Raw genomic sequence first — 25,940 nt, 5'->3', positions numbered from 1 at the left:
TCAGGTGTTGATCCCAAAAGCATTCCCTAATATGCTTCCCATATGCTAATCTCCATCTCAGAGTCGGCTTCTCAGAAAAAACCAACCTCTAACAGGGGTTAAGGGATTGGATCTTACATAGAGCAGTGATAACGTTTGTACATATTATGCTCCTTGAATCAGACTTAATATTGACATATATGTATCTTAAGAAAAATGATATTTGCTTGTATAATCACCTGTGCTTGTGGAGGCAGATGTATTAGTGTTGATTAGGTTGGAACCTTTGGATTAGGTTGTTTCCATGGAGATGTGACCCACCCAACTGTGGGTGATAACTCTGATTGGATAATTTCCATGGAGGTGTGGCCCCACCCATTCAGCGAGGTCCTTGATTAGTTTACTAGAGCATTATATAGGAGCTCAGACAGAAAGATTTGCTGCTGCAACTTACAGAGACATTTTGAAGATGGCTGCTGAAAGCAGAGTTTTGCTGATGCTTTGGAGGTACTAGCCCAGAGTTTGCCCCAAGAAGCTGACACAGAGACATTTTGGAGAATGCCATTTTGAAACACAACCTGAGAGCAGCTAAGAGTGACATTTTGGAGAACTGCTGCAGCCTAGAGAGGAACGTCCTGGGAGAAAGCCATTTTGAAACCAGAACTCCGGAGCAGACGCCAGCCACGTGCCTTCCCAGCTAACAGAGGTTTTCCGGACACCATTGGCCATCCTCCAGTGAAGGTACCCGGTTATTGATGCATTACCCTGGACACCTTATGGCCTTAAGACTGTAACTGTGTAACCAAATAAACCCTCTTTATAAAAGACAATCCATTTCTGGTGCTTTGCAAAACGGCAGCATTAGCGAATCGTAACACCACCTTAAGTACAATTTCCAAGTTCAAGAAATTTAACATTGATATAAAGTTTTGGCTTTTATTCCAATTTTCCTCTTGTGATCCACTGATGTCTGTTGGGGATTGAATCATGTTCCCTAGAAAACACATATTCAGGTCCCAACCCCCTATCCTGTGGCTGTGACCCCATTATTAAACAGGGCATTTGAAGATATAGTTAGTTAAAGCATTCCCAAACTGAATGAGGGTGGGCCTTAATCTACTATGGCTGAAGTCCTTATAATCAAAGAGACTTGGACACGGAAGGAGAAGTCAATGGAACCTGGGAAAGAAAGGAGAAGATGCTTCCCTGTACATGGCCATGGGATGGAAAAGCCGAGGAACCCCAAACATTGCCAGGCAGCCGGAAGACCCCAGAAGAAGCCACCTACTTTCTGAAATCCTGAGCCAATAAATCCCTCTTGTTCAGCCAACCTGTTGTATGGTATTTGTTTTCACAGTCCAGAAACTAAAACAATGGACTTATGGCCTTTTCTCCTCCATGATTAGATTCAGTCCATGACCATGTATTGTATTTAATTGTCATTGTCTCTTTAATTGCTCTTATTTTCCCATTCTGGAAACATGTAGAATGTAAACTTTCCCATCTCAACCACACCCAAGCACACCATTCAGTGGAATTAATCACATTCATGATGTTGTGCTACCCTCGTCAACACTGATTTTTAAACACATTCATTTGCACAACATCCCATTATTTCTGAAATTAAAGATGGGAAATTGTACAGGCAAATCTGGGAGCTAAAGAAAAAGTAATATTAAGGGGTTTGCCACTGCATGGTGAGGATAATTACTATATTGTTTCTGTGGCATTCCTAACCGCCTAGCAAAAGCTGGAGAATTTGCTAAGGATTAGCTCCCGGATTTTAAAAATACCTTTAGTGTAGTTCATTTTATAGTCAGAACAAAAACAAAAGCAGCAAGATCATACTTTCCATTCCCAAACTTGTGAAATGACAAAGAAAATCTTCCTGCATTATGACAGAAAAAGTTCACTTTTAGAACTCTGCCACTCAATATTCACAATTCACAATGGATGGAGGTGGGCTAAGGGTACACTGAGGGATGAAAGGAATGGTGAAATGTGGTGTGTACATACAATGGACTATTGAAAGACTGCAAGAAGGAATGAAGTTGTAAGGCAAGCAACTAGGTGAATGAACCTTGAGGACAGTATGTTGAGTGAAATAAGCCAGAAACAAAACGACAAATATTACAATGCCTTACTAATATGGACTAACTATAATGTGCATACTCAGAATTGAATTCTAAAGCATAGGTTATCAGGGGAAGGATTATTGTAAAGCTTCCTAGATTGTATGCTCTTAATAGCAGTCACATCCATTCCTGAATTGTTACATTTGTCTCTAAATTCTGAGATGCTGAGCTCTTTGTGTATAACCTGCTCATTCCTTGGAACTTTGGGTATCTGTGTGACACCTGAGACTCAGAGCCAGAGTTCTGCAGCTAAGAAAGTCAGCATTGCCCCATACAGCAACTGTTAGAAAAGCTGAAAAAGAGATCAGGCTTCAGTTAGAGATGTGAATGAAGCAGATCTGATTAGGACTAAGGCAAATCAGACTGAAGGGTAAGGGATGATATTGACAGTGTTTTAAGACTTCAACTTCTATATGAGACCAAGGGAAGAGATGTTTATTTGGTGCAAAATTTATATCTTCTGTAGCACACTATCTAATTTAACTTGTATGGTCAGTTTATTCAAACACCATAATTGCATGGAAGCTTGAATAGGGAGTGAGATCTTGGTTTGTACAGGTTTGTGTGAAGTCCTGATACATCCCAGAGTAATTTGGGCAGAGAACAAAACTCTGCTGCTTTGTAGCTTCTCTCTGAATGAGTCAGGATGTTTCCTTGGAGAGCAAATTACTCTTTAAGTCAACCTATACTGAACGTGACATTGAATCTCAGCCATTGCCCTGAAGACTGGCATCCTTGCTCAGAGGCAACACAGGTGTTTCAAAATATTATTCTGTGTTGCCTTTTAAAGCCCCTGCACGTCTCCAGTAGAAGGCGGCCCAATTACCAAGCTTCTTAGCGGCATCACTGAGCTCGGTCCCTGAGTTTGTATCTTCCAGTCACACCCACTTTGTCCTAAGACAAAATCAATCAACCATCCTTGCCTCGTCATAACCTGAAATTTCCAGAAAACTAAGATTTTAAAAAGTTATCCAACAAGTTAATTGAGGCCATTATTCTTCTTCCTCTTATCCCTAACTTACAGATTAGGTGCACCCTACTTTAAAATAGATACATTTCTATGTTCTAAAATTGATTGCGGTGATGAATGCACACTCTGTGAATGCACTAAAAGCCACTGATTGTATACTTTGAATGGATTGTATGGTATGTGAATATATTCCAATGAAAAGGCTTTGAAAATAAATAAATTAAAAGAAAATAGGTATATTTCACAAGGACAATTATGAAGTCGTATTTGTATTCTCCAAATCTTATTTTAAATGTTCTGGGAGTTCACTCATAAGAGGAATCCTTGATGAATCATTCAGTATATTTTCTTAAAATGAGGATATATCTATAATCTTTGAAACATACAGAGGATAAAATTTATTCTTCAAGTTGACAAGGCAAGATTTTTTTTTTATATCATTTGGATGCCTCTGAGCATAATATTAAGTTTCTAAATTCAGAGGTGAGGTTGGTTTAACAATGGATTTTCTAAGGCTTGTGCTGAGCCAGGCTCTGTGTGAAGATGCAAAGACAAATAAGACATATCCCCTGCTCTTAGGGGACTCACAGGTAAGTCTCTACTCCTGAAGGGTTACAGGTTATGTCAACCCCAGTTGAAATCAGCCCAGTTATCAGGAATGACTACAATGTTTTGAATAAACCATCTTACCCCCGACATATTCCCGGGACTTTGGGTAATACTTTCCGGTTCAACTGAGGATTAAATACTGATAAAGGAGTCAAATGAGAAGGCTTCCTCATATTGATTCTGCACATCTTACAGCATTTGACATTTTGCTGTCTCCCCAAAAATATGTACAAGTTTCCTAAATCCACTCATCCAAAATGTACTTGTCATCACAAAAAACAATGAAATGTTTATTCTCTCATCTCAGTTTCCTCCTTTGTGAACTGTAAAATGCAACACTAATAATTATTATGATTTCATGAATTCATTATTGACAGTGAATGACATGATCCTTAATAAAGCACTTTTCACAGACCCCGACATACTGTAAATAATTGCAGGTGCCTGGAACATAGAAAGCTCTCATTAAATAGTCACTGAATGAATATACTTTACTTATCTAGCTAGTATTTATGTTTTATTCTAATTCCATTAATTATGCATAAGGAGACTACATTCTGCCCGATTCTTGGTGTCTAAGGGAGAGTCTCAGACCAAGATGAGATATGGAAAGGGTTTGCAAGAGCAGGGTCTTTGATTCCTTGGGAGGTAATAAAGCACGTCCTACAACCTGCTCTATGATTAAGGGAAGCATCATGTTTTTAATTCACACTTCCTGAGAAGCAATGCACCAAACTGTCCAGAAACATCCCAGGTTCTTTCTTGCTAGCTTACGGACTATTTTAAAATTTTCAGCAAATCTTCAGAACAAGAAGAAATCTAATACTTGTTCATTTTAGCAAATAAAATGCCAGCAAGCAGGAAGATAGGGGTTTGGGGTTAGATGGAAGAGAGGGTGTTACATATGCTTGCAGAAATCAAAGGCTGATGATATCGCAAAATCCCCCAGAATTGGGGAATTAAGAGTTTAGGTTTGAGTTTCTTTGCTCTGTCTGATGGTAAGATGGGGTCAAAAGACATGCCAAATGCTTGCCTCTCGAGCGTTTTCCCCATGGCTACCGCTGTGTCTGTTTTGTGACTAAGCCCCTGTAAACATCAGATCCAAGGGGACTGACCACCAGGGAAAGAGGAAGGAAGATAAAAAGTCTCCTGGGTGTCCAAAGCAATGCAATCACCAGCTGATCAAACAGCGTCCGTCACTGCCTTCTGGAAAGAGGAGCTGCTCACAGCAGGGCACCTGGGTCTCCAGCCCCGTCTTGTGTCTTGTCACCGTCCTTACTGCCAGGCTGGCTGCAGCTGGGCTGCTCAGAGACGTGGGTCTGGCTTCTCTTTTTCCCTTGGGGTCCCCTCCCTGCTCTTCATTATCTTCATGCTCCCACATGTCAACACTTTTCAACCTTTCTCATTTTCACTCCTGTTTTCCTCTTGATCCACACGTCAAGGAAGTAGTCTGGGAAAGAGCAGATGGGGAGACATGAGTGGATGGCAGGATCTGGCTCTAGCTGTGGGGATGGAGGGCGGGGGGTGGGTGGGGATCTTCTTTCTTTATTTAAGGGTGGCTGCAGCCCTGAAGAAACAAAGAGGATATTCAGGTTCGGAGTCAGTGTTTAACCCATTCATAATGGAACAACCAGCCTTCAGGTCAGCAGGGAGAGTTTAGATCAACCCCTTGCTGCTAGAAGGAGTTGGAGCTGTCGGATGAATTAGGGTTTGGGTAGCTGAAATCTTTGTTTTGTCTTTGCCAAGGATTTACCGCTTGAGTGATGCTTTTTGTATTCCCTAATGAAAGTGGCAATAATAATAATAAAGCGTGCATCATGTTAGAATGATTGTTGTGCAAAACAATTGCTTAGCTGGTATTGCTAAAATGCATTACGAAGATAAAGAATACTAAGATAGCTAGGTCTGAGTATATTATTAGAAAAGGATTATTGATATATATACACACACAACTGTATATACTCATACAAGGAAACAGTTGTGTTTGTGTAAATATATGAATGAATATATGTATTTCAGGGTATTTGTACATAAACATTTCATTGTTCACTGACCTTTAGTTGGGTATATAATTTTGCAGCAGCTTTATTTATTCCATTTATCGCCTTCTTTATCTCAGAACTAGGTGGAAGGTTAAAAACTGTTCAAGAAAACATTTGAGAGAAATGGTCATCTACGTTTGTTAGGTTGTAATTTTCTTCAAGGGTAATCTTACTGGATCAATATTTATTTAGTATGTGCCCATAAGGAGGTTGCATTTTCTGAAGAGTTCCTTGATCTTGAAGGAGCTCCCAGTAGGCTTTCGGGCTGTAGAACACCTGAGCGTCCAGGGACATTACCTTCTTTGCTAGCTCTTTGGACTTTGAGGCACTAAGGCTAAAATTTTATTTGTTGAAGATACTTTGAATTGTGTTCATCTCAGAGAGGGAGAAGGCATTTATGTCTAGAGTCCTCTAAAAAACTAAGGACAAAAAAAATTTCATCATAAAAGAGGCAAAAGAAAAGAAGATTAAGCATCTCTTCCCATTATAAAAACTATCACTGGTTCTCAGGCATATTTTCAGATTTATCCAAAAGTTCAGCACTCATCAACTTCTACCTGAGTAACACCCCCTCTTTAATTTTGTGAATGCATTTACTATTACACTTTTTCCTACTAGGGATTTAAGGACATTAAATGTATCCCTTTCATACAATGCATTATCCAAAACATTAAGAGTGATGAAATTGTCTATATAATTATGAAATAAGCTATTTTGGTGCCTTCTTTAAGTCCCATGATTATGGTTTATTCTGCTTGTCCATTTAGGCATCATGGAAGTTTTGAAATCAAATAAGAAAATTGAAACTAAAAACTCAAAGGTTGAAAGGCTTTTTATTTATTTTACAAAGAATAGCTTGTAATCCTGAAGTGAATGAAGGTTTCTAAAGGAAGTGTAGCTGGATAATTTGTCCTGAATTCATCAGAGATTAGGGCTTTCATCTCAGAAAACTCCAGATCTTGTTCATTCACCAGACATCTTTCTCAGAAAATCAGAGTGACAAGCAGAAATACATAGCTCAACTTCCCTTGGATTTCTCTTGTCTCTTCTTGATTTAATCCAAGGTTGTTTCTTCACAGAAATTATCCCTAAGTTGACTCAGCCTGGGAAAATAATTTTCAGATAAAGGCAATTTTTATTCCTCCTCTATTGATATGTGAATTGTTAATCAAACTGCTTTGCAATGAATGTATCTTTATTAATGGTGTTGACTAAATAAAAACTCATCTCATTAGATGTTTTTATTTCTTGCTGACATCTGGAAACACTCCTTTCTGTTACAAATACAAGAACAGCAGAGCCTCTAAGTGGAGCAGACAGTAGACTGTGCATGTTTCTTTGACATAGTAGGAGTCAAAAACCCGTTCCGATCTCCTCTTGTTACACACAATATTTATCAGCAGCAAATATACAAGTGAAGAATGAGAGTGAGGTTGCCATATGATCCTCTTTAGGCGGCCCCATGTCCAGAACTAGAAATCAAGCTCAGTGCTCCATAACTACCCATCATTCATTCATTCAAATATATATACATTAAATGCACCAGGCACAATGATTGGAAAGTTCCTACATTCCCAGGCCAACAGTCTGGTGGGGGTGACAAAGAGAGAAACAAATAATCATGTGAGCACTAGAGTGGATATGAAACACATGGCAACAGCTGCATAACTGGGCATGGAGAAGTAAAAGCAATCTTCTTGGGGAGGGAAATTTTTTAACTGTCTTGCAGAATGAATCTAGGGTAAGTCAGCGGATTTGGTACTCTGACTGGTCCTTTCATTACAAACAACTAAAAATGCTGGGTATAATAGGGGAAAAAATCACCTTTTAAATGCGTCTATGAGCTGACACTAAAAAAATGGTATATAACACTCAGTGACCAAAAACTAAGTAAAAAGTAAGATGCATCTGGGGATGCAGCTGGAGATTTGAAGCCACTTTCAACTTGAAGTCACCACTGGTAAAATTAAATTATAGGGCACGAAGAGCAACAGACAAAGCCAAGACCAAGAAAGAGAGTCCATGGAACACTCTCCTGCATGAGTCTGGGACCCAAAGGGCTTTATCTGTAATGTAAGAGGGAAGTAGAAATACCACAGAAGAATGGGATACCTTGCAGAGGTGAAAAATGGAAGGGAAATTCAAAAACATGGAGCAACCTCAAGAACGTTCAGCAACAACAAGAAAATAACCAAATGCAAGTTACAGAAGCATGCATAAAGAATGACCCCATTTCTATGAAGTCTACAGGTAGGAATATAACCATATGCTATGAACTCTGTTAAAAAACAAAGTAATAATGAGCAAATCATTCAGGACAATGTTTAGCTGGGGTGGAGGGGGAGGTGGGTAATGGGATGGGGTCACAACCCAGGGATCTTGGGAGGGAGGGTAAGACTAAAATTGTTTATTCTTAAACTCAGTGGTGGGTGCAAGGATATTCATTGGCTTGTTATTCTTTATTACTATACCATATTTTGTAAACATTCTTGTGTACCTATTCAGTATAGAATATAGAACAAAAAATAGGGCATTTCCAAAGTCACTATATAGCCAAGGAAGGAGTGGGAGCTGGCAAAAAGACATGCAAAGGAGCCAGGCACCAAATAGATCCTGAGTTTGATGAAACTTGAAAGAGTTGAATTTTTTGAAGTAAAGGGCATGGGGAAGCTGCTGGAAGGGATGCCAGCGAGAGCAGAAGTAGAAGAGTCTGGCTTATTTGGACTTAATGCTGAGGACACAAGAAAACCAGTGACCTGCTTCAAGCAGGTAAGCCATCATCCAATTAGTATCATAAAACGTATTTTCTGGCAATGATGTGGCCAAGGAATCTGAGACGGGTGAGATTCAAGGCTGGCGAATCAATTTGCAGCTAAGACACTGCCCAGAAAACAGGGCAATAGGCTACATGAGGGTGTGAATTCCAGCAACTGCAGCTTAAATAAAGCTGAGAAAGAGGATTTGAGAATTTTAGGGAGACAAAATTAACAGGGCCGAGGGACAAGCTGGATAAGGAAATTGAGAGACAGGGCAGTGTTTGGGTAAAAATAAATACAATTAAATTCAGTTACATTAATTTACATCATGCCAAGAAGTTACTGAATTAAATGTTCCGCCCTTTGGCAGTTTGATTAGTCATTTTGTAGAGCCCCGTCTCTTAAATCTAGTAATTTTTGCCTCTTTCAAAGTGATTTTCTCTCTGTGACTTGCCCTTCCCAAGATGGAACCATCTCCCAGAGTCAGAGAATCTCTGAGATACAAAGTCCTTAATCCAGCCTTTGATGACAGATACATCCTTAGAAGAAACTGCTCTCTGCTTCAGCCTCCTCATAAATATGATTGTGTTTACTTTCCTCCTTCTGCAATGAGTTTCACAAATTAATAAGCATCACCTGATAAAGCCATTTCAGGCCAATTCTTTCCATTGTACTGAATTGCTTCATTGACTTACAGCCATATTTTCAAAATGGGAAACATTATTTGAGCTATTACAAACTTTAGGCATCTTTTGACCATTTTCATGTCTTCACTTTAATATGAAAACTAAATGGGAAAAAATCATGCAGCATGCAAAATCCAAATACAATGTGCAACCTTATTTTGCCCTACTTATTCAATTTTATAAAAGCATCAAAAAAGATGACTCAGAATGTCTAATGCCTTTTCCATCACGTCAGTGTTCCAAAATGAAGCGATTTCACTTCATGTCTGAAACCACACTTGTAAAAAGAAATATATGAAATCATATAGATCAAAGTTCTTTATATATACATAAAACTCAAGGTCCAGGTTTTCAAGGCTCAATCACAGGTGAGACTGAAAATCCTTCACCTCTTTTCATCCTCCATGGTCTCACCTTATTAAATAAGTACTTATTTAAATTTCCTTGTTCGTCCTCAGCAGCAGGAAGCTCAAAGTGAAAACTACAAAGGTTGGTCTGGGTCTCCAGGGATGGCTTGCTGCTTTGATGGACAGTTGTCTCCATCTGTGATTTCCTCTCCCTCGTGATGACTTCCACCTTCCCTTCTCCAACTGCTCTTTCCTTTCAGAGTGTAAAAAGAATCAAGTTTCACCCAGCTTTAAAATCTCCTGGCTCAGCATTGGGTCCCCGTTGTACACAAGCTGTGAACACAAGCCATGTACAAGCTGCTCAGCCATGTGCAGAAATTCTGTCTGGCCACTTCCTCTGCTCTATCCTTGGTCTTGAACCGACTGGAATTCACGTCTCCCACCCCACCCCCCACCCCCACCACATTACTTCCCACTGACCCTGCTCTTGCTGAGGACACCAAAAGTTCCTTTTAACTCTTCAAAGGCCACTTTAGTCATTATCTTATTTGATAAGATAAGGTCTCTCCTGGACCTGACATTACTCACCATTTCCTCCTTGAGATTTCCTTCTTCCCAGATGTCCAGGTCATCAGTCTACCAGTTTTTCTCCTCTCTCTCTCCCTTTCTGTTTTTTTCTCCCTCTCCTTGTGGGATGCCCTTCCTGCCTCTGTCCCTTAAATACTGCTCCCCTTTGGGGCTCCGTCCCTCACACCGCAGTCTCTTCCTGCGTGGTCTTGCCCTTTTCTGTGGCTTCAATTATCACCCATCATGGAAAGCTCCCCACTATCTCTGAGATCATCCATTGCCCACCTTGCTTCCAGAGGAACTTTGTAAAATTCAAAACTGAACTTGCCACTCCCTTACCTAATATCCTCAAATGGCTGCCCACCGCACCCTGAGTAAAACTCAAAGCTTTGGGGTTGCAAAGTCTTTGCTGATCTGACACCCACCTCCCAGTCAACTTACTGATCCACCATTCCCAGCTCACTCCAGCTAAACCATTGGATTAAGTGTCCTCCAGGTCTCTGAATATACCAGGCTTTTTCTTGTTTTTTTTTTTTTGTTTTTTTTTTTTTGCCTTTGTACATGCTGCTTGCTGACCAGCTAGCTCCAAGAGGTCCTTGAAGACGCAGCTTGGGCGCTGTTTATTCTAGGAAGCCTTCCATTGCACCCTTAGCCAGGGTGAGGGTCCCCAACCAGCCTGCTCCCGTGGTACCCTAGTCTATCTCCAGCAAGCAGTTAGTACTCTGTATTATAATTAGTTGTAAATCTGTTTCCCTTTAATAGTGAGTTTATTGAGAGCAGACCGTCACCTCTCTTCTGGGATGTCCCCAACTGTTCATTGACAATTAAATAGGCAATATTTTTTAAAAGATAATATATAAAGAAAGCATAACGCATCAATCTAAAAATGTTAAATGACCCCTTATGCCCAATATTCTGTTGAAAGCCAAGGCTTTTTCTTTAGGTAAAACTAACTGGCGTTTCATGTCTTTTTAACATAAACCACTCCCATAATAACTCCCCTGCAATCTCCACTTAGTTTCTGTAAAGTGGGGTGAGAACTTAAATATACCACAAAGACGAAATCTGACTGCCAAAGCTTTGGTGATTTTTATGGTTTTCCCAGTCACACCTAACTCAAAAGCAATTTTTGCAAAGCAAACACATATTATGTCATTTTATTATTTTTTAGTTATTTTTTTATTTTTATTATTTTTTTATTATGTCATTTAAAAATCTATTTTAGCTTTTATGGAAACAATAATTGCTTCCTTCCATGCTTATATTTTAATATAATATTCTAGTAATCACTTCCAGAGTTTTGTCTTTGATCACAATTACAATAATATTGCACGTGCTCAAGCAAAACCTTAATGACTATCTAACTTGTACCAGAATAAATTAAAAAGAATTCCTCACTTTCATTAAGTGACTTAAATCCTTTTTGGAACAACATAGGGACTATATAACTGATGGAATGATGTTATCTGCAATATGATCTCCTTGCACCTTATACTATTCTATTTTCCTTCACAGCATGTACCACCATATGCAATTACATAATATATCTATTTTTCTATTAATTTATCATCTCTCTTCCCTCCTGGGATGTAAGCTCCATGAGGTCCAGAACCCCATCGGTTTCGTTGATTGCCAATGATAATTAGTTGCAGAGTTATTTGCTTTAGATACCTGACACATACATATTGTTAGTAAATGAGTTTCTATTATGATTTATATCACCATGTGGAGGAATTTGGAGTAGTCAAAAATTCTGTTTGACTACAGTGACAAACATTCAAAAACAATAACTTAAACAGGACAGAAGTTATTTCTGGGTCTCTTGAAAGTTTAAATATAGAGAATTCAGCGTTGCTGTTTTCATTTGCTTAAGTTGCTGAAATGCAATATACCAGAAATGGGTTGGCTTCAACAACGGGAATTTATTAGTTTACAGTTCTGAGGCTGTGAAAATGTCCAAATCGAGGCATCAACAAGAGGATACCTTCTCTGAAGAAAGGCTGCTGGCATCTGGGACTCCTCTGTCACATGGCAAGGAACATGGCGGCATCTGCTGGTCCCTCTCTCCCAGGTTCTGTTGCTACAGCTTCTTGCTTCTCTGTCTATGGCTTTCTATCTCAGCTTCTGCATGTGTCCTTCTCTCTCAGCTTCTGTTCATGTTTCTCTGAATTTCATCTCTTATAAAGGACTCCAGTAACAGGATGAAGACTCACCTGGGTCATGCAACTGAAATAACCTAATCAAAAGCTCCCACCTACAATAGGTCTGCACCCACAGGAACGGATTAGCTTTAAGAACGTGGTCTTTTCTAGGGTACATTCAGCTTCAAACCACCACAGCTGGTCATCTGGTAGCCAGGTTGCTTCCAGAATTTTCCACATCATGGCTTTCATCCTCATGTTCCAATATGGTGCTCCAGCCACAACATCTAAGCATCAATTAGCAGGATGGGGGAGGGACCTCTTTAAGTACCACTTCTTCTCTCACCCTTTGGTCTAGAAATTAATCACATGACCACATTTAACCACAAGGAGGGCTGAGAAATGCAGTTTTTATTCCAAGAGGCCAAATGTTTTGTTACTGTTGAAAATGGGGAGAACAACTAGCAGCAGATAGCTATCTCTGTCCCAAAGGCTCATTTCCGTAATGGGAGGAGTCATTAAATGACTCTTTTATGTGTCACTGTGCAGAGGGAAATGAGACTCACAAACTCTTGTCAGGTGTTCTCTGCATTTCCTGAGGGAGCAGAGTATAGAAATCACATCTGGAATGTCTCAGGTGAACATATAGTTTCTTTTCAAAACCAGGAACTTTGGGGGATGAGAAGGGACACTATTAATAATACACCAGAAGAGTTAGGATAAGTGAAAGAACCCAGGGCAAGCCCGGCACTTGTCACCTTGCTATGACTCGTGGGCCCTCCACAATGGCAGGGTCTTCCACGGTAGCTCCTGCATATCCAGAAAACAGAAGAAATGCTTGGGAAATGTGTAGTGAACGTGGGCGCGTCACTCAAGCTTGTTTTGGGACAACCCAAGGAAAACGTCCTGATAAAAATTTAGTTCCTGGAGTGGGTTGGAAAATTTTTCAAGCCGGCAGGCAATGGGATAGATGTGGAGGCTGTGGGATTTCAGACCTTCTCATTTTCGGTGGGAACTTGGAAATGGTCTCCTTCATTCACACATTTCCAAACCACAGTGGAGCAAGTCAGAGGACAGAGTGTGCAGCCGGCTCTGAGGGTTGGTGGAGAAGGTTCCGGAGCTGTGAGTGTTACCCAGAAATCTCTCCTAGGGATGTAGATTTTTCAGGGCTGCAGCTATTTCTTTCCAGCCACCTGTCCTGGTTTCCTTTATATTCTCCCTTTGACATTTTTATTCCTCTGAATTTGTCTAAGAGGTGCGGTGCAATGACTGTACATATTCCGAGCTTAAGGAAAACTTTACTATTGTGAAATAACAGCTGAGTTGTGCAAAGCGTCTGATGTAAGATATTTATCATCACAAACTGTCTTTTTGACAGCCAGGCTGCAGTGTTAACGCCGTCAGGTGGCAGTTTGTGATGACTCAGGGGCAGATGATGTCTGAGGGACTGGGATATTGTAAGCATTCCAGGACCCAAGTGCACATCACGACTTGTAGAGGAAATAAATGTCTTATTGAAATATGTAACACTCATCTCATCATTTACTGATGCTGATGTGATTGATAAGATCCGCCTGTTTTCAAAGGATTATTGATTTCATATTTGCTTTTTGTCATGAGTTTTGTCCCCTTGCCACCCCCCACAATTAACAGGTAGCTGAAATACTATTACTAGCATGTGGTGGTCGGCGTTTCTTTTTTTTTTCTGATATCAAAAAGCTCCTTAGAATGTTTAGTAATCTGGCTGTAAGTTTTCGTGAAAATATGGTTGAGATTCCTTTCTCTTTCATGATTCTAAAAGAAATGACAGGCCTACATAACCTGCTCATGTTAATTGTATGATGCCTTTTTCTGGGATTTAGTTTTGCTTTTAAATCTGTCCACAATTCTATTTCCAGCTATGCACCAAAGCAAAAGATACGCAAAAATGGCTTATTTGAGAGCGAATGGACTCAAACCATCTGGTTTTCTTTTACTACATCTATTATACTAGTTAATTAACTAACAAATAGATGAATGAGCGAATGAGCAAATAAATAAATAATAAATGATAGTTGGGGAAATTTCTTCATTTAAGAGGATGATCTGGCACTGTAGAACTTCTCCTATATAATATGGTAGAATTCAAACCAAAGATGTGTATTGCTTATCATTTATGAAAAGATAAAAGGAAAGAAATCTTTTTCCTTTTTTTTTTTCCTCTCTGGAAAGTTCTATGCAAGAAGATATTGTTATGGAAACTGTGGACATTCCTTTGTTTATAGACTGGGGTGTTTTCCAAGCACCAGGATATTAGTGCAACAGTAGCCTGTCTTAGCTTGACTTGTCAGATGCAAACACTCACGTACACGGGTTATCCAGATGACACAGCGTCGGGTGTCCACATATTATTGGCAAATCAAGGTAGCTTGCTGTTAAAAATAGTCTCCCAGGAAAATTTTTACTCTGAATGTCTTCTGCAGAAAAGGTTAATAAACCATATTCCTGGGAAAAGGAGTAATAAATATAATTCTCGAAAGTATCTTGGATAAGCAAGGACTTACTGAACACCAAACTCAACTTAAATCTTACTTGATTTAAGAACTAGGAGGCCTTAAACCAGCCTGACCCAGTTCCTAGTTGAGCCACCTTTAAAAGACCAAAAAAAAATATTCTAAGACCAGAAAAAATATTACCAAGAAAATAGATTCAATTTCTCTAGGGAAGAGATGTTGCTAGCATAAGGAAACAGATTTTCTGAAAGTAATTTCGGCATATTCATTTGTAAAAATGTTTTTGATATAATGCCTAAAAGATAAGTGTAAGCCAGAGTTGCTTGCTTAACACAATTCCTCTTCAGGTTTTATGAATTTCATCAAATATAGCCTGAGGATCTCAAGCATTCAATGACATGAGGCAGAATTATTAGGAAAATAGCATTTGGAAGTCTTTGATCCCAACTTACCATTTCTGGACACTTTGCCCTCTGCCCGCCCCTCCCCCTGTCCACTGCTGTTTTCTGCTAGTACCCCAAACCTCCCTTTCTTTGATTTCTCCTCCCTCCGAAATTGGAAATATTTATTCAGTCAGGTCTTGGTGGTTGACTTCAGAGCCTCCATTCCCAATTTCACCTGCCTTATGAAAGAGGATCTAGAGAGGCCGTTTGTTCAACCCAAGTCATCTGGATCAGAGCAGAGCCCAGTGAGGAGAAACTCTAATTCATTCTTTTGAGAAAAAGTTCCATTTGCAAAGAAGTCAGAAAGTGACTTAGCTTCTAGTGGACCTCGGAGCATGGTTTCTTACCTCGGTGAGGATTTCCCAGGGACGTCCCTTATCGTTACGTTAGCTAGCAGGAGAGCAGGTACCTGTTTGGGGGAGAGGATGCCAAGAAGAATTTTTTTTTTTTGGTCTGTGTCTATGCTTTAATAGGAGGAGCCTGACGATGAATTGGCAAGTTTGCCAAAGAACTGAGGAGACTCCTAAGAAGAATGCAACTGTGATCCTTCCCAAATCATTGTTTCAGTGTTTTCAGAACATGTCAATGTATGGATGTGGCCTAGGCTGAGTTATTTGACAGAAGAAGACATGGAACTTCCATGAGAGGGATTCAATTTTAGGGTCCAAATTATCAAGAAAGTGTCTTGATTGCAGGCCAAGGGTGAGATTGTCAATGGAAGACTCTTGACTTAGCCTCCTTCACCCTGCAGCTGCCTTTGGAGAGAACAGCCATATAGGTGTGAACTAAAGAGCTGTGGCATTGAGGGGACCTCTGGAAGCATAGGACAACTAGCCTTGATGGGACAGGGAGAGCTCTCCATCCTCCTTTTCATCTTCTCGTACCTTGAGAAACTGTTTTCTAACCAGCAAGTGCAGTGTGACTTGGCCATTGCAGTGGTGGACAAGGATAACCTTGGACCACAATAATGACCTCAAGAAAATCTCTTCAGTAACTGCTGGGCTCTTGCCACAGCCCTGCAGAATAAATATTATATTCCCATTTCACAGATGAGAAGCTCTCAAGTTGAGAGCTTAAGTCACACTTTGTAAATGACAAAGTCGGTCTTCAGGTCTAACTCTTAGCTTCTTATACGTAATCATTACATCATTTCCCTTAAGACTTTTATGCTCCAATCTAGAACTCTAAACTCTGCTGAGACACACACTGAGATTTTCCATGGTACCCAGAGCTGGGGTTGGGGCCAATCTTCACTAAGCTAGAGAAAACAGACTCCTTGGGCCTGGAAGTCTTGGTCTAAGGGTGACATCACCAAAAGCCTTAATTTGGAGCACTGAGAGCATTGCCCATTAAATAAAAATTCAGCATAGTTATGTAAGTGATTGTGAAATTTCTTTACCATCAGACACTGAAGCTCAGAGTAGATTCAAATTACAGGGGCCAAATCAGTGACACAAGGGGCCTCATTTTTCACCAACAACTTGGGGGTAGGTAAAGTACAGTGTGGTCAGTGCATGGCAAAGTGTTGGACAAAAAGAAGATGAAAAGCGACAGCCATACACGATTCAGTTAGTGTGTGCTGCACGCTCTGTAGGCTCTCTATGCTGTGTGAAATTCCAGTCACAGATTACAACTTCCTCATTAAAGGCTCTTCACACATGGTATTTTAGCCAAACATTGGGTGTAACATTTGCAGAAGTAAGTATGGATGTCCTTTTATGGTCGATGTTTAATTCGGGCAAGTATGAAATTCCTTTCATATGTAATTTTAAGATTTCAGGCATCCTATTTTCTTCTTCTGTGACTGATCATATATACTCTTTGAGATGATGACATTATTAAGCAGTTTGTTTCTAATGTCCTCATTTTCATAGCTTTTTGAGTTTGATGTCAATATTTTATGTCAAATCAGTAAGAAATTTATGTCAGTGTCCTGTGTGTTCATATGTGTAACTCCTCTTCATTTATCAGATTACTAAATAATCCACAAGCTTATTTATTACTTCTACTGGATATTTATCTCTTTCTTTTAATTAATTCTACCTTGTGAACTCCAGTGTTTTTGTCTGGAACTGCTAAACTTTGTTAGGACAAGATGCAACAGATACTGTAAGACATGATCTGATTTAATAGGATGCATAAAACGTGAGTCTTCATACACAGATATTCTTCCTGTAACCAGTTTCAGTTTTGTGCTCTATAAACCTAAGAATTCTGAGAAATTCTGTTTGGCATGATTCCTGTCAAAAAAGAAAAAAAAAAACCAACAGTATGATGTGTTCATAATGGTATATGCTGAGTTATCAATGGCATTCTAGACAGGAGGATTTTTATTTTGAGTAGTTAACAAGACAAAATCCTTTGATTACAATTTTACATGATTGAGGATTGGAAGAATTTTTCACAGATTACATTCTGGCTTCATATTTGTAAACCTTGCTTTCCCTCCATTATCTACATACTTCTGACACTGGGTGCCAAATAGCAAATTCATATCACAATGCCACCACTTAGTTCTGCCCTTTAATTCTAACAAAAGGGGGCCGTGCCCTGGCCTTGCACTTCAGAGAACCCTTCTCTGGACTTTCCCTGACCATGCTGGTCATATGGGGTGAGGAGTCCAAGAAACCAAGGGGTGCAGACTCTGGGTGGGCTGATCCCCCTTTTTTTAACCATGTCAGGCAACTCTAGACCTTAGAATTCTCTACCCAAAGAGGCCTGAGTTTATTTTGAGGGTCTGTAAAAGCCTCTTCCTGAGTCTTCCTTTTGAGGGTGGTCTGTGTTGCTGGAATGATCACCCCTAAACCAAGGGGTAGCATTGGCAGATGCCATCAGCAAAGCTTGGACATGCAGGTTGGAGCTGCCACACAAATGTATACAATACTCTGCATGGGGCATAATGAAGACAGGGATACAAAGAGAAGGGATTGGGCTGAAAATTGGGAGCTGGGGGCTGGCTCTCCAGTGCATTACGTTCTTCTTTAGCATGCCAATGAGTCTGAGAACCCTAAATTTGAATCTGCTCTTACAAATTGTTATCAGGGTATGTTTGTCTAGATAGGAAGATAGAGCATGAGTTTGTTATTGATGAGTTTGTTATCGTGATGTATAATGCCTGCAGTTTTAGAGATATAGTAGCTAAATCTCCATTTTTACTTCTACCCAGGAATTTTAGGGATAAGTCTGTAACCTGCACCTCTGAGATGTGATGCCTGGTGATTCAGCATCGTGGGTAGTTGGCATATTCCCAGAAGGTATTCCTACACCAGGACAACCACCAATAACAAGCCCACATGAAAGTGATCGTGAACCCCTTGAATGGATCTCATTAAACCCAAACTAAATGTATCCCCACTCAATCTTCCTACAACTGGATTCCAAAAATGCTGAGAGCCACTCCATGGATATCCAGCATGAAGGAAATTACAAAAGAAGGACGGTTAGAGTGGAAAGAGCAATCTAAATCAATTGCATTTAGAATGCCTTAGATTTGCAAACTTTACAAAAACATATAACTAACAACATATTGTTTGGGTCCCTCTCCGGCCTAGCAAGGGATCTGCACAAGTCAGGGGCTTGGAGCTTAAGAATCAGCAGCTTCATGGAAAATCCGTACGTGAGCCTACAAGTTAAAAGCTTGGGTGAAAATGCACCCTGGTTTGCCCAGGACAGTCTTGGGGAATCATAAATTATGTGACCGGAGTAATGGGAGCACAGGCTGGAAGTCAAACTCTTTGGGTTCGAGCTCAGGCTTTGCCACTTGATAGCTACACGACGTTGGGTCAATTACTTAACCATTCAAAGCCTTGCTTTTCTCCTATCTGCCGTGAGAAAAATAGCACTGCTATGAAAAATGAGTATTCAGTACATGTGTAATGTACAGAGCTGTGTAGAGCTGTTTCTGTATGTTGTAGGTGCCCCAGCTTCTACCACCCTGAGGTGCCCTCAGTGCTGCTAACAGTTAGGTGGAAATCGGCTGCTGAATTTAATGTGCAATTGTGTGTTCAGCTTAGGGGAGAGATTTACAACTTGGGAGCTATGAATGGACTTTAGGGGACTTGTAAAGTCCTTAAAATGCTATGCAAACATTTTTAAGTGTATCAGTTTTAGGAGGAATGTCCACTGCTTCTTTAATTTCTAAAAGGGATCTGGGACTGACATAAATATGAAGCAGCACTGAACTGAAGGAATAATAGCTGGTAATTCTGTGTCAAGCAGTGTTCTCCAGGGAAAAAAAATATATTAAGAGATTTACTTTCAGGAATTGGCTCATGCAATCATGGGGGCTGACAAGCCCAAAATCTGGAGGGCCAGCCCAGAAAACTTGTAAGTCTGAAATCTGTAGGGAGACCAGCAGGCTGGAATTGATATCATAGTATAAACATGGTTAATAAATGGTAGCATTGGGAAAGGGGCTCAAACCTTAGATCACCCTCATAAATACCAGAACTCATTCGTTTTATGGTGGGGGGACTAAATCGCTAATTTAGAAACTGTCTGCAAAATTTCTGGGAGCAAGACTTCAAGGGGTTTTTGTTTGGCAGAACTTCTTGAGAGTCTATTTTGACTCTAAAGCTTACCCTCAGGGTCTGGTTGGAGTGCAACAAAGACAGGGTTAAATTTCTTTGTATAAGAAATGAGCAGAAATTTAGCAAGGAAGCTATGGAGATGTTGGGAGGATACTGAAGAAGGGAGAATGGGGACTGAGTCCCATATTCTCTGGAAATTCCTGGTTGCGAGTCAAGGTTCAAATGCAAAGAAAGAGAATCTTCCATACATTTAAGCAGACAGGGACTAATTACAGCATATTAAATAACTTACAGATGCATTGGAAGAGGTGAAGAATCAGAATTTACATTGAGCTTTTAGAAAAAAATTACTAAAGCCACACTGTTCTGGTTTGCTAATGCTGCTGTTATGCAAAACACCAGAAATGGATTGGCTTTTTTTTTTGAGGGGGGGTGGCTATTTGGCTACAAATTTACAGCCTGAAGGCCATGAAAATGTCCAAATTAAGGCATCAACATGAGTATACCTTCAGCGAAGGAAGGCCAGTGGTGTCCAGGAAACCTCTGTTGTCTGGGAAGGCACGTGGCTGACATCTGCTGATCTGAGTTGTGTTCTAGCTCCTCTCTCAGCTCCTGTGCTTTCTTCAAAATGTTGCTCTTGGGGCATTTTGTCCTCTCTTAGCTTCTCTGCAGCACACTCTGGGCTAGCAACCCCAAAGTGTCGGCAAAAGTCTGCTTTCAATGGCCATCTCCAAAATGTCTTTCTCATGCTGCAGCAAGTGCCTATGTGGCTCTTTTCAAAGTACTTCAGGAATTAAGTCAAGACCCACCCTGAGAAGGCAGGGTCCATATCTCCATGAAAATTATCCAATCAAACATTTCACTCACCATTGATTGAGTCACTCAATCAAAGGATTCCAGTGTAATCAACACTAATACGTCTGCCCCCACAAGATTGCATCAAAGAACATGGCGTTTTGGGGGACATAATACATCCAAACCAGCACAGGCACCTGAGAACTGGGCCTCTAAGGCAACTGCAGCCTCTCCCACAATCAGGAATCTAATGATTTATGTAAATGCCTGTGTTAGTTTCTTGGGCTGCTGAAAGCATATGATATAAAATGGCTTGGCTTAAACAATGAGGATTTATTAGCTTACAGTCCGAGACCGAGAAAATATCCAAGTCAAGACATGATCAAGGTGATGCTTTCTTCCTGAAGGCTGGCTGCCGGTGATCCTTGGCTCCTCTGTCACATGGCGGCATCTGCTGTTCTCTCCCTTCTTTTCCAGGTTTTGTTGCTTTGAACTTCTTGCTTCTGTGGCTTTATCTCTCTCTGTGTGATTTTCATTCTCTTAGGAAGGACTTCAGTAAAATGATGAAGCCCCTTCCTGAATGAGGGGCTCATGCCTTAAATGAAGTATCCTCATCAAAAGGTCCTAAGTACAATGGATTCACACTCACAGGGATGGATTCACTTTAAGACCATGCATTTCTTGGGTGTATACAATTCCACACCACCACACCGTGATAATCATGTGGCCAGCAAAAGGGGTTATTTGTATTCTGACTCTGAACCCCCATGAGATGGTAACTGATGTGCCAGTTTGGATGTATTATATCCCCCAAAATGACATGTTCTTTGATGCAGTCTTGTGGGGGCAGATGTATTAGTGTTGATCAAGTGGGAATCTTTGGATTAGGTTGTTTTCACAGAGATGTGACCCACCCAACTGTGGGTAATAGCTTTGATTAGACTATTTCCATGGAGGTGTGGCCCTGCCCATTCAGCATGGGCCTTGATTAGTTTACTGAGCCCTATAAGAGCTCAGACAGAAGGAACTCAGAGCTGCAGCTTAGAGACACATTTTGGAGACAGCCATTGAGAGCAGGCTTTTGCTGACACTTTGGAGATCCTAGCCCAGAGCTTGCCCCAAGAAGCTAAGCCGAGTGATATTTTGGAGAATGCCATTTTGAAATGCAACCTGGGAGCAAGCAGATGCCAGCCGTATGCCTGTGCCTTCCCAACTGACGGAAGTTTTCTGGGCACCATCAGTGCTCTTCATTGAAGGTACTCTATTGTCTATGCCTTTGTTTGGACACTTGGGACTATAATTTTGTAAATAAATAACCCCCCTTTATAAAAGCCAATCCTTTCCTGGTATTTTGCATAATGGCAGCACTAGCAAACTAGAACTACTGGGCAATGGAAGCTCTGCTAATGCTTTCTCAGGTCAATGATCCAGGCTTGAGGGCTTCCAGGACAATTCTTGCCCACAGGAAGAACAGAAACAGCAGATGTGCAGCCTCTACACCTCTCCCACTTTGCAAGTCTTGCATGAGTGCATCAGATTGGAAGAACCTAGATCCTATTTATAATCAAGCTGCAAAGCAGTGGAACAAATATAGTTGCTAGTTTTGGTCTCTGCCCACACAGGTGTGCTTGGGGTGACATCAGGCATTTGAAACTGTTATGTACCTCAGGAAAGACTATATTCTTTAATGCAATCTTATGGGGGCAGACTTATTTGATTAGGTGGTTTCCATAGAGATGGGACCCACCCAACTGGGGTGAAACCTTTTCATTAGATTATTTCCATGGAAGTGTGACTCCGCTCATTCAAGGTGGGTCTTGATTAGTTTACTGCAACGTTACACTAAAATATGGGAATGGCCATTGAGTGACAATACAACATATACTCCTGAGGAGAGGAGAAGGGTTAGATCTGAGTTGGGTTAGAGGAGCAGAAATAGCCCGAGGACTTGTAAGAATAAATCTTCCTAATACTAAAATATAAGTTGTTTGGTCTGACATGATGTGACAAATCCTCTACCCTTGGGCAAAACTCTCCCATAAACAACTACCATAAGCAAGTGGTTTTTCGGCAAAACTAAGGAAAGGATCCATAACTCTTTCAGCTGCACGTGGCAGAAACTGAACTCAGACTCGCTCATAGTGAATTTACTGCCTCGGGTAATTGAAATTTCAAAGAATGGGACCTACTTCACAAGTCTGGATCCAGGTGTTCAGTCAAGGCTATATCCCTCTTTTTTCAACTCTTCGTTCTGCTCTCCTTTGCATTTACGTCATTCTCTGATTCTTTTCATGTTCCACTCCCGGTTCTGGGCTTATGTGATAAATATGATTGATAACCTCAGAAAGCAAGGGGCTCTATTTATCCTGTGGTTCAGATTAATCCCAGCCAAAGGACAGCCTGCTAGGGTCATGTATCCTCCTTTGAACCAGTTGCCGTGTCCACGGGCATGGGCTCCCCAAATGGTGGGTCTGGTGATGTGTCCAGCTCTGTGGTGGCACTGGGGTTGGCGGACAGCATGACTGGAATCACATGGGGTAGAAATGCATCAGTTCACAAAGGAAGTTGCTCCAGAAGACAGAGAAAGAGATGCCCACACAGGTGTGCTTGGGGTGACAGCAGGCATTTGAAACTGTTATGTACCCCAGGAAAGACTATATTCTTTAATGCAATCTTATGGGGGCAGACTTATTTGATTAGGTTGTTTCCATGGAGATGGGACTCACCCAACTGGGGTGAAACCTTTTCATTAGATTATTTCCATGGAAGTGTGACTCCGCTCATTCAAGGTGGGTCTTGATTAGTTTACTGGAGTCCTTTAAGAGAGCTCATGGAGAGAAGGAGCTCAGAAAAGCTGAGAGAGACATTTTGCAGATAAGCTAAGATATGTAATAGAGAGTTTGCCCCTGAGACAAGCTAAGAGCTGACTCAGACCCAGATGCTTAGAGATGCAGATGGGACAACGTTTGGAGATGCTAAGCTAAGAGATGAAGCCCAGAGTTTGCCCCAGAGAAGCTAAGAGAAGACTCCCAGATGCTTAGAGAGAAATGCCCCAGGAGAATCAAGCAAAGAGCTGAGAGAAGCTAAGAGAGACAGAAGCCCAGAGACATTACAGAGAAAGCCATCGTGAAACCAGAACTTGGGAGCAAAGAGCCAGCAGATACCTCCCACATGCCTTCCCAGCTGAAAGAGGTGTTCTGGACAGCATTGGTCTTTCTTTAATGGATGTATCTTCTTGTTGGCACCTTAGTTTGGACACTTTTATGGCCTTAGAGCTGTACATTTGTAACCTAATAAATCCCCTTTATAAAAGCCAATCCATTTCTGGATTTGCATAATGGCAGCTTCAGCAAACTGGATCAGGCAACAATGAGGAAACAGTGACTTGTGGACATGGGGACCAAGGCAGGGCAACCATATGGAGAAAGTAACTTAGGAATTGAGAGTTCACTGCATAAAACGTGGGCCTCCTCACCCCCAAGAATTTCCAGATATCTGGGGAGGAACACTAAGTTTGTCTCTACAAGTGACATGAAGGTTTGGTGCAATTTTAATTTGCTGGGGAAAAAGTGGGGCAGGGGCCAGCAAGGGCACCACAAACTTCTCCTACTGCTTTTAAAGCGGCATCTTGATTTGACACTTGCCCAGTTACCAACAACCCATAGCTTTGAGGAAGGATACTGTCATTTAGACTCATCTGCTGCTTTTTCCTGAGGGGTTTGTGATGGCAGCGATCTACAGAGCCAGCTCCCAGCAATCTGAAGTTGCTGATCAAAAGCAGTGATCAGGCCTGTGTGACACCTGAGACTCAGAGCTAGAACTCGGCAGATAGGAATGTCAGTATTAGTGCATATAGCAACTGTTTAAAAAGAGGCAAAAGAGTAAAGACTTCAACTAGAGATACGAACGAAGCAAATGTAGTTAGGACTAGGGCAAATTGGGCCAAAGGGTAAAGGATGATACTGACTGTATTTTAAAACTTCAAATTCCATGTGAGATCAAGGGAAGAGACTTTTATCTGATGCAGGATTTATATTTCCTAAACAATTTAACTCATACAGTTTGTTCAAATACCATAATTACATGGAACTTGGAATAGGAAGTGAGACCTGGTGGGTTTGTACAGGTTAGTGTGAAATAGCAACACATCCCAGAGTAATTTGGGCAGAGAATAAAAATATATATGCGGGGCCCCCATGAGGAGCTGGGGGAAAATGCAGAGGTGTTGGGCTTGCTCACCTGGATTGTTGCTGATGTTCTCACAAACATTGAGGACTGGTGGTTTGGTATACTGAGCCCTCTATCACCGGACTTTCTCTTATGAAGTTCATCACTGCAAAGGAGAGGCTACACTTGCTTATAATTGTGCCTAAGAGTCTCCCCCCGAGTACCTCTTTGTTGCTCAGACGTGGCCCTCTCTCTCTAGCTAACCCAACTTGGCAGGTGATCTCACTGCCCTCCCCCACTACGTGGGATCTGACTTCCAAGGGAGTGAATCTCCCTGGCAATGCGAGATATAACTCCTGGGGATGAGATGAATCTGGACCCAGCATCATGGGGCTGAGAACATCTTGACCAAAAGGTGGATGTGAAATGAAATGAAATAAAGTTTCAGTGGGTGAGAGATTCCAAATGGAGTCAAGAGGTCACTCTGGTGGACATTCTTATGCACTATATAGATAACCCTTTTTAGGTTTTACTGCATTGGAATAGCTAGAAGTAAACACCTGAAACTGTCAAACTGCAACCCAGTAGCTTTGACACTTGAAGACGATTATATAACAATATAGATTACAAGCGGTGACAGTGTGATTGTGAAAGCCTTGTGGATTGCACTCCCTTTATCCAGCGTATGGTTGGATGAGCAGAAAAAGGGGGATAAAAAACCAAATGAAAAATAAGTTGGAAGGGGGGGGGATGATTTGGGTGTTCTTTTTTACTTTTCTTTTTTATTCTTATGTTTACTTTTTCTGGTACAAGGAAAATGTTCAAAAAATAGATTGGGGTGATGAATGCACAACTATATGATGGTGCTGTGAACAGTTGATTGTACACTGGATGATTGTATGGTACGTGAATATATCTCAATAAAATTGAATTTTTAACAAAGCGAAAAAAAGAATGACGGCTCTTTACGATGTGTGAAAGAGAAATCTTTCTGCATACCTTTATTTTAAAAAATAGTCAGAGTATTATTTGTTATTCCTATAGCAACTTAAAATTAATTGCATGGGCCACCCCACCCAGCGTGTCGTTCATTGCATCAGCCCTGGCTCCTGCCGCTGTGGTTGAAGACGTTAAGTACATTACTCATTGCAGGGAGATAGGCACACAGGCTTGCCGCGCCCCATTGCACCATCCTCTGGATTCAGATTACTCTGTACTACAGCCTTGCCAGCAGGCTGCCTCTATCCTGCAAAAATGTGCTCGACAAATAAACTCTGTGAAC

Source organism: Choloepus didactylus, chromosome 24 (assembly GCF_015220235.1).
Source record: "Choloepus didactylus isolate mChoDid1 chromosome 24, mChoDid1.pri, whole genome shotgun sequence".
NCBI classification, from domain to species: domain Eukaryota; kingdom Metazoa; phylum Chordata; class Mammalia; order Pilosa; family Megalonychidae; genus Choloepus; species Choloepus didactylus.
The sequence above is the reverse complement of the archived record's forward strand: the minus strand, read 5'-3'. Positions refer to the sequence as shown.